At 40.1% G+C, this 8,969-nt stretch overlaps 1 long non-coding RNA gene across 1 annotated transcript; it reads right to left on the bottom strand.

Annotated features, from left to right (window-relative positions):
• Positions 1 to 580: 580 nt before the first annotated feature.
• Positions 581 to 8,594, bottom strand: LOC136789036 (uncharacterized). The gene is made up of 5 exons (XR_010827755.1): positions 7,857 to 8,594; positions 6,612 to 6,790; positions 6,446 to 6,519; positions 3,418 to 3,572; positions 581 to 1,403 (listed from the first exon to the last, which is right to left on the bottom strand). It is a non-coding gene; the product is annotated as an uncharacterized lncRNA (long non-coding RNA).
• Positions 8,595 to 8,969: the final 375 nt, after the last annotated feature.

Genomic DNA, 8,969 nt, shown 5'->3' with positions numbered 1-8,969 from the left:
GTGGCTCCCTGTCCTCCCTGCGGTGGACAGTCTCAGGAAACTTCCATGTTCAGCTATGTCTCTAAATATGTTAAGATAGAATTTCCACGGAAACTTCTGAATTTTCACTTTCACATCATCACCAGAGTGAAGAAAAAAGAGCCTAGACTGGCTGTCAAACTCATTTGACTTTTCAAATTTTGACTTTACTTTGACTTTGACATTTTGACTTTAGGACTGAGGGAAGACAGGGCTCTACTTGTGAACTGAGTGAATTGCATCTGGGAAATATTTGCATGTGGTAAACCCAGGAACCAGTAACACTGTTTTTATGGTGCTGTTTTGGAAGAAATCTTAGTGATATTGGGTCCCCAGCCAAACAAAGGTGTTGCTCTGGGCAACTGAGCAGATGAATAAGAAGAGATCATTTTCCTATTTCCCTCTGATTGACCTTTCCTGTGGCTGAAGAAACATGATGTAGCCTACACCAGATGATGGACTTCTCTAAAGGATGTGTCTTACCATGCTGGCTCAGTGCTGCAGAACCCACCACTGAGATCTGATGTGCCCTTTCCATTGAGAGTTGAGGACAGGAGTGAGTAGCCGGTGGAAAACACCCAAGCCAATACACATGAGGGCCTTTGGAAGATACTTTATCCTCTCTGGTTGCTCTGCGCTGCCTCAGTAAAACAAATGAGATAGAGGCAACATGCAGAGGTCCCTAATCTACTTCAAAATCACAAGTCAGCAGCTGGCAGATGATCATAGTGTATGGCCTTTCTTCCATCAAACTAATGGAACTTTTGAAATGAATTAATAGGATCCTGAAAAATTCCCAGAGCCTTGTTTTATTTTTAAATTAATACATTTTTCAGTGAGATTGGAGATACAGACCTCAGTACTGCCCTCAGTTATACCCACGTATCCCCACTGAAGACAGCTGCTTTCCCCACTAACTGATGACAGAATACGACATGTAAGTTTCTGCATGTCCCTGCTTCATAAGATATGAAATGTCTGCAAAAGTGAACATTTTTTATCTCTTCCTATAGAAGACAAAAGTATGACTCATTTGATACCTCTTTTAACTATTTCATATTTATTGTATTAGAAAGCTATTTATGGCATCATTGTCCTCAATAGGTACTTAAAAGCTGCATTTGCCCAAACCTGTCAATTATTACTTCAGTCACAACTTGCACCATCACCAAGATGGCTGCAGAGACAGAAGAAGTTTTAAACTTATTTGGATGTCAGTATTTCACAGCAGAAACCTATGTCTGCTGATATCAGTGTCACTTTTTCAAGCTATGCTGTGTAAGGTGGTTTTGAAGAAATCCTGGGTGAGCCACTCGTTGGACAGGGAGGGAAGCAGTGGAACTGTTCAGATGTCATCATCTCTGCACACATGTTGATGAGTGTACCTGGAAATTGTACAAATCCCAGAAGAGACATCAGTGATGAGGTGCTGATGGTGTAAATGTGCTCGTAAAATGACCTGAAAGTGGTGATTCTTTCATACACAGATATTTTTAACTTGCTTAGGTAACTTTTATCCTGAAATCACAGGAATCTGATTTTATACCATTGTGATTGGTTTTTCTCAGTGCTACACTGTCATTTCAACTTCATGTACCTTTTAAATTGCAGTACCTGCAACTGGTATTTGCTTATTTTGAATAAACACTATAATGCAAAAGAATCTGTTTTGACCCATGCCGCTTAAAATTAATGCTTCCTAAAGGGTCAGTAAAGTTAGACCTAGAGACGGGATGGTTGGAGGTGGTGCTGGTATGGCTATTGGCCTGCTCTGCCACTCCTCCGGGCTCCAAAGTCCCCCAGTGGGCAGCAGCTCTGCTGGTTTGCCTGTTGGACAGACTTCTCCTCTTCTTTCCCTTACTGAAAACCCCACACAGATGAAAAAATCTCTCCATGCTGCTTTGTTTTCTAGCTGGGGAGATACATTTGAAAGATATCACTTCAGTTCTTATCTGGAATAAGTAAGGGACTGTACGGGACCATTAGAACAGTTAGGTAAAATGAATGTATGCACTTCCTTAGGTAGGAGGTAGATATAGATCACATTGCATAGGTATATACCTCTGTGCTTACTGCCTGAGATGTCTACACAGTTAAAAGAGAAAAAAAAATATCTAAACCTTAAAACAGATACTTAAGGGAAAAAAAAAAAAGGAAAAAAAAAAGGAAAAAAAAAAAGAAAAAAAGAAAAAAAGGAACCTTTCTAGAAAGATTCCCAGAGAGTAACCAGGCCCAAATCAACATACATGAAGAAACTGGCAGCTGTCCACTATTTTGGACTTCAGAATGAAACAATAAAACTCAACCCAGCAAGAAAATCTTTAGACCTTTGTACTCAAGGAAACAGTGCTACAGATGTGGGCCAGGGTACTACTGTAACATTTAGTAATACAAATAAATTAAAATTCACCAATCTGAAAGTATTAAGGCTCTTCACTTGCTTTTACTTTATAACACATCTCCTTTTATCTGCATATTTTTCGTGGCTGAACTGTTTCTAGAGTGAGGAGAGAAACATTGATCAGAGCAAGACAGATAGGTGTTAAAATATTTCCAGTGTAATATAAAGATTATGTCAATCCCCTAAATATATATTATATATATATATATTATATATATATATTTTTAATGGTCAACATATGGTTGTGTTTTCAAGTTAGAAAAGAAGTAAAACTTTTCAATTTTCAAGGTGTATCTTTGGTGCTGAGTTCAAGTAAACAGTTTCAGTAAAGCCAAATCTTCATTTTATAGAGTAAAAATCCACCTAGAAAATAAAAAAGTCTTTCCGTAAAAATTTAGTTATGCAATGTATCTATATGTGCTCAAAGAACTAAGTGATTCTATTAAATATTTTGCTGGATTGGGTCAGATAGTTCAGTAGCATTCAGGATTAATGCTTAATGGCCTTCTCACCAGCACTAGGATAGTACAGATGTTCAAGTAGACAGGAGGTATCTGCAAACTTAGGTCACTATTGTGGCTTTTTTAGAAGAAAAAAAAAAAGAGTCAGAACACCTGCATTAAAACAGCTAATGTTGAAAACAATTTGCCTTTCCAATTACCTTTGATAGGCTGGCAAGCAGCAAGTAGTAAATGGGCAATAGGTATGCCTCACCCCCCTCCAAGGAATTTATGACGACCAAAATAATACTGGAGATACTTTGATTTTACCTATAAGACCTATTTATTTCCTTTTTCATGGAATTTTGTTTCTGTGTAATTGTGGAATGAGAAGATAGTTACTGCTAATGTATGTAAATGAATGCAGATTTGTTCAAAATCTTTCTTGCTAGCAGATACAGGCAGGTGTGCACATGGGTCCTGCTCAGAAGAGCCTTCCCACTCCTACCCCACCATTTGCATTGCTGTACAGGAAGCTTGCAAGGGTCAAGATATTACCTGGGGTCAGACAGGTCCTTTGGCATCACCGGGAAGCCTGACAGATTGTAAGAGAAGATGAATTGACACGAACATCTTCTTGTCAAACCATCTCTGCTTTCATTTGCTGACAGATAATTCTCCCTGAGTTCAGTGGAAACAGGATTAGGTCTTTGCTAGAATTAATTCCAGAGAAGAGAGTGATTTTTAAATGGTTTTGAACAGTTCTGTTTGATTTATTTTTGGCTAGTCCATCCCACTAGCTCTATAAACTTATAAAAATCAGAGGAATTTTCCTATAAACCGAGTAAGAACCACTGGAAAGAAAAGCTGCAAGTGGCAAATGGCAAGGGGAGGATCCCAGGGGTCTCTCTGACACAAAACCAAACGTTGGGCTAACAAACTGCTTCAAGCTTGTCACCAAGTGCTTGCTGACTGTGCACGGTGGAAGCTCTTTGGGATATCAAACACATGAGCTGGTAGGCAGAGTGGGTTTTATTACAGAGTCCTACGTGTTGACCCTCAAAGTGGAGGAAGAGCAAAAGGAACAAGACAAAGTAACCTCAGCCATAACTCCCTTGCTTTAGCCAAATCCTCCACTGAAGCCACAAGGAGGAAAGGGAAGGTGTAAGTCCATCATCACCCTGACTCCAGGCTCTTTTTGAGGTGTCATGACTCTCCTGAGCTTTGCTATGACTACTTGAAAAGCAGCACAGCAGTACTGAATGAAGCTAGAGATGCTCTCACGGTATGGCCACAGATTTCTACAGGAAGGTGCTCCTCAGACTGGGGTGTGCTCCTCTCTCATCATGGGTTTCTCCAGAATTGTTAGGGAACAAGACAAAATAAAACAATCTGTGACATGTCAAATAATCTGTGTTGTTGGATGGATGCAGTTCCAAAACCAGCGCAATTTCAGAAAAGACATTGCTACCGCATATTCCAGACTATTTTTCTCTTCCAAAGGGTGTATGTGCAGTGTTACAGGATGCTTCATGGTGATTTACTCAGGATAGCACCTTACTGCTGGTACTGCTAAAATGTTTCTAGGCCCATGGGAATACCTGTTTGTCTCTAGTAGAGAGTGCAGCAACAATCGAGCAGTACAAAAGGTCTGAGAGGACTGAGATAGTCACAGAGGATTCAAAATCTGTGCCTTTTGCTGTATAACCATCAGCATAGTCAAATAAGAAGAGAAATAAGAACTGGATCATCTGGGACTTGAAACTTAGCAATTTAGTAGAGCCTGTTCCATGGGGAGCAGAAAGGACAAAGGCATGAGACAGGTGGGTTTGCCTAATGTTAATACAAAACGGCAGCTCCCAGATGATTTTAAAATTATGTTGAAAACAGTTCACTGCTTTTTTTCCCTTATTCTATGCTCTACAAAGAGATTCAGAAGAAGTTATCCACATGGCTTGCCTTCCAGTACATTCTAAAATGATCTCTTGTGCTGAGCTTTGGACCTGAAGCTGTCCTACACAGGGTGTTAGTGTCATTCTCAGAATCACCACTTTTGTGCAGTCTTCTTTCTGGTTAAAATGAATGCCCTGGTACAGCACCTGGTACACTCTCATAAGTCCTGTCTAACAAGGAGTGTAGTGCATGTGTAATAGTGTCTCCACCTCTATTCTGCTCTCCTGAGTTCAAGTTTTGCGTCACACTTCAAATCCTGCACAGATTTGTAGTCTAATTCACTGAAGGACTGTAGCCTTTCCAAGTGAATATGGACAGGTCTACAATTCTCTGGGAAAATAAATAAATAAATAGATAAAAATTAAAAAAAAAAAAAGCTAAATTGTCATCTTCACATGGCTCATATGAAATCAGCTGACCTCAATAGTTTGGGTACAAAATACTTTTAATTTTCTGGGGTTTTGTAGATCTGCAACTTAAATCGAAGCTCAGTATTCTGAGTACACACCACACAGACTGAGAATGCACAGGCAGTTAATACAAACCATGAGTAATTTAGAAAACTATATATTCCTTGCATATGATATGGCATTCAGGAGGGCTTTATAAAGGATAGACCAAGATCCTGTGTGTACTTCCCCAAAGTACACACAGATGCTGAGATTCAAAGGTTTGTTTCTTTATAATAAATAAAACCACATGCAAAATAGATACCTGTTCTTGGACTTCTGGTTTGGCAGGCTTTTCACTCCTAACATAAGCCATTGAGAATTGACTTCTGTTTCTACCCAGGTATTTACTCTATTAATTTCTTCTGCTTGGAATATAATAATTGCCTGCAGGATTGCCATGCACATATGTAGAGATATATACATATTTTAGAACATGTATAAGAGGCAGGCAGGTAAGGATAAGAGAAGAAACATGTCATTTTTACAAACAAGACCTAGGCAGAATGAAATAACTCAGTTTTGAGAAGTCTGGGACTAATACATGGAGACTGCAATGATCCTAAGAGATGTGATAGCAGGAACTGAGAAAGCAGAGAAAGGATTAGCAGCAAAGAAGACTTGCATAGGTGCAGGAGTGTAAAAGTTGATGTCGATGCTTTAAAATGTACCTTTAATTTTAACAAAAAGGCAATTAAAAACTATTCAAGGTACATGGTGTAGAGATTTAGAGCTAAGCACCTCCACTGTCTAGTGGCTTGTGGAGAGGCAAAATAAGTGACAGTACTAGTTTGAGTTTTGATAGCTGAAGGAAATGGAGAGAGGTGTACCAAAGCAGAAAGGGACACAGGTGAAGCCTTCTCAGCAACCGACCAATCGTGAAGAGTCACCAGCTGCTACAGGTGTTCTTTAACTAAGAGTCAAACAAAACGTTACTGGGGATGAGATAAAAATACTTACCAGTATTTGGTTAGGACAGAAGTTGACCTAATAGGGAGAGGTCGGTACTGTGTTCACACAGTAGCACGCTATATATAGCATGCCTTGCTAAAGTAATGAAAACATCCCAGAAAGGCCAAAACTGTAGCTGTCCTGGGAAGATGTCAGACCTCAAGTCCGGCTTTCCATGGAAGAGTGTGTGAACTCCTATTCTGAGGTGGCAGAAATGTTCCCCAAACACTCACCTGCAATTTCAAACACGGACACTGAGACGGTCTCTGAAAGGACTGGCTGCAAGGGGAAATTGTAGCATCTTTCCCTGAAGATGAAGGCAAAGTGAATTTGACTGCCTGTGGACCATGCCAGCACAGTAACATGTAGGGCTGAAATTTGAAATCTCCTTCTACTCACAGAGCATATCCTTTGAACTTTCAAACGGACACCCATGCTCCACAAGAAATATATCTACCCATGGAGCAGTGGTGGGAGTTTTTCCTCATGATCTTCGGTGCTTTGTCTGTGTGGACAGCCTTTGGTTTGGCTCAGAATCACTCCTGACAGCAAAAGGACACTTCTGTCGGACAGGCGTGCTAGGGAATAAGAAACAGAAAATCGTCTTCTCTTGCATAACCTTTCAGACAAAAACCATTGCTCTAGCAAACCTAGCAAATGGACATACCCTGCTCCCAAACTACTTGTTTTCAACACCCCAGTTTGAAAAAGAAGCTAAAAATTGTTAGGTGAAACCTGCAAGGCACAATTTAGAAGCACTGTCTTTTTTCTAATCTTATTATGTTTTAAATGGGTGATCTCAAGTTCCCATCTTGCTTGAATAAGAAAAGAATAAGCTTTGTGATTAGCTCTGCTTATACAAAGCACTTGTTTGTGGCAACTTGCTGTGCTTAAATTTCTATGATAATTGCCCAGACTCTGAGTATAACCAAAACCCTTTGCTTTCACTCTGCATTGGGAATATGCAGTGGTTTTCGGAGGATATCAGCTGAACACAAACCTTGCTAAGGTAGCTGGCACATGCTCCCAGGTTGTTCACAAACTGTTTTGTAGTTCTGGTTTGCCTCGTATTCTTTAACTCAATGCAATGATGGTTGACATTATCTCTTTAATCTATTGGCTATAATATGGCAGAAAACTTTTCATACTTCTCCAAGACATTTTGTTCATATTTTAGTACTCCTATGTAGAAACTTAGAAGTTGCTCACTGAAATCTCAGTAAAAGACTCAAGTGGGTTTTATTCTTGTCCCGGTTTCCCAATTCTTCTCTAACAGCTGAGTGTGTCAACCACTACCCTAACTCCAGGTCCCCCCCCGATCACCTAAGACTTGTGTTCCTGTCATAGCTCCAGGCTACAGGACAAGGAATGCATTCATCCAGATTTCCTGGTGGCTTGGTGGTTATGGTATTCCACTCAGAAAGGAAAAACAGGGCCAGCCTCTGAATGCTGAAAAGGGGCCCTTTGAGGGACTGGGGTTACTGAGCTAACTTTGGCCAGCCATGGAGCAGGTCACCTGCTGTCAACCACCTGCTCTAACAAAAGGGTAAAAACATTGGGTCCTTAATAGCTGGAAGAACTTCAAGTTTCCTATGAGTCTCAATGGGCAAATAACATAGGTAGCTAAAAAGGTAGACAACCAACCTCTGAAGCCCAGGTTATCTTCTGGAGACACCAAAGTCTCCCAGAGAGCCAATGGAGAATCACTCAAATCCCTGGTCATTCTTCTCCAGATATGAACAATGTCTCCTTTACTCCTCTGACTTTGTAGAGAGTTTAGGAGGTTGTGCCACAAGGGTAGGTCTTCCTTGCTCTCTGCTACAGTGGCCAAAGGCCTAAAATTTCAAGGGGAGACATCACCAAGCAAACTGCACAGACCTCAGGCTATCTCTTGTTCTGGGGTTAGCAAGTACTGTGTCAGTAACCCTGGGATCAAAACACCTGATTGTGGGTGTTTAAAATATGCATCTTCTTTCATTATTTCAGCTCTACTTTTGTTGCTGTTTTTGTTTTGTATCCTTCTCAACAACACCCTTCAGTCAGCACCCCTCTTATCTGAAGAAAGTAGTTACTCTAAGTTCACTCCTAGAGAGAATATATCTTAAATCATTCAATCACAAATTATTTTGATGACTGTAGCATTTGTCTGCCATGTTTGCAAGCAGAAGATCTGACAGCTAGAAACACATGCTAAAAATTATGTCTGGTTTTCACTCTCAAATGGTAGGTGTCTGCTCTGTCCCCTCATGCACCAGCGGTTGATTGACAACCAAAATGGAGGAAAGTGAATATATGCTGTGAGCACTCACATCTGTCTGATTTGAGCCTGGAGGTCTAGCTGCTAGAAAATTAGGTGATGCCTGTCTGGTTTTTAAGAAATTATCTCATAGGCAAATATAGAATACTGTTTGAAAAAAATAATATATATATATATATATATATGTGTGTGTGTGTGTTACAGGCTTTAACCAGTTCCCATTAAAATCATTAAAGCCGTTCACTTCTGTTGGAGCTGTTTGGAGCTCTACAGAAACATTTTGAAACTGCATGGCATATTCTTTCAGAAGCAGCTATATCCCTCTGTTCTTCCAAGTGTTTTTTGTAATGTCTGTCTAATCTCACTTGAAGATGCTGGAGATTTATGAGTTGCCATTGTTGTTTTTGTCTGTGCTTTCCTAAGGCCACAACCTCTAGAGCTCACTTGTCCAACATTTTTGCAGTGTGCGTTTCTGAAGTCCTGTTTGTTAAGCATACTAC

This window comes from Anser cygnoides, chromosome Z (assembly GCF_040182565.1).
Source record: "Anser cygnoides isolate HZ-2024a breed goose chromosome Z, Taihu_goose_T2T_genome, whole genome shotgun sequence".
Taxonomy (NCBI): domain Eukaryota; kingdom Metazoa; phylum Chordata; class Aves; order Anseriformes; family Anatidae; genus Anser; species Anser cygnoides.
Note: the sequence above shows the minus strand (reverse complement) of the source record. Positions and strands in the feature narration are given on the sequence as shown.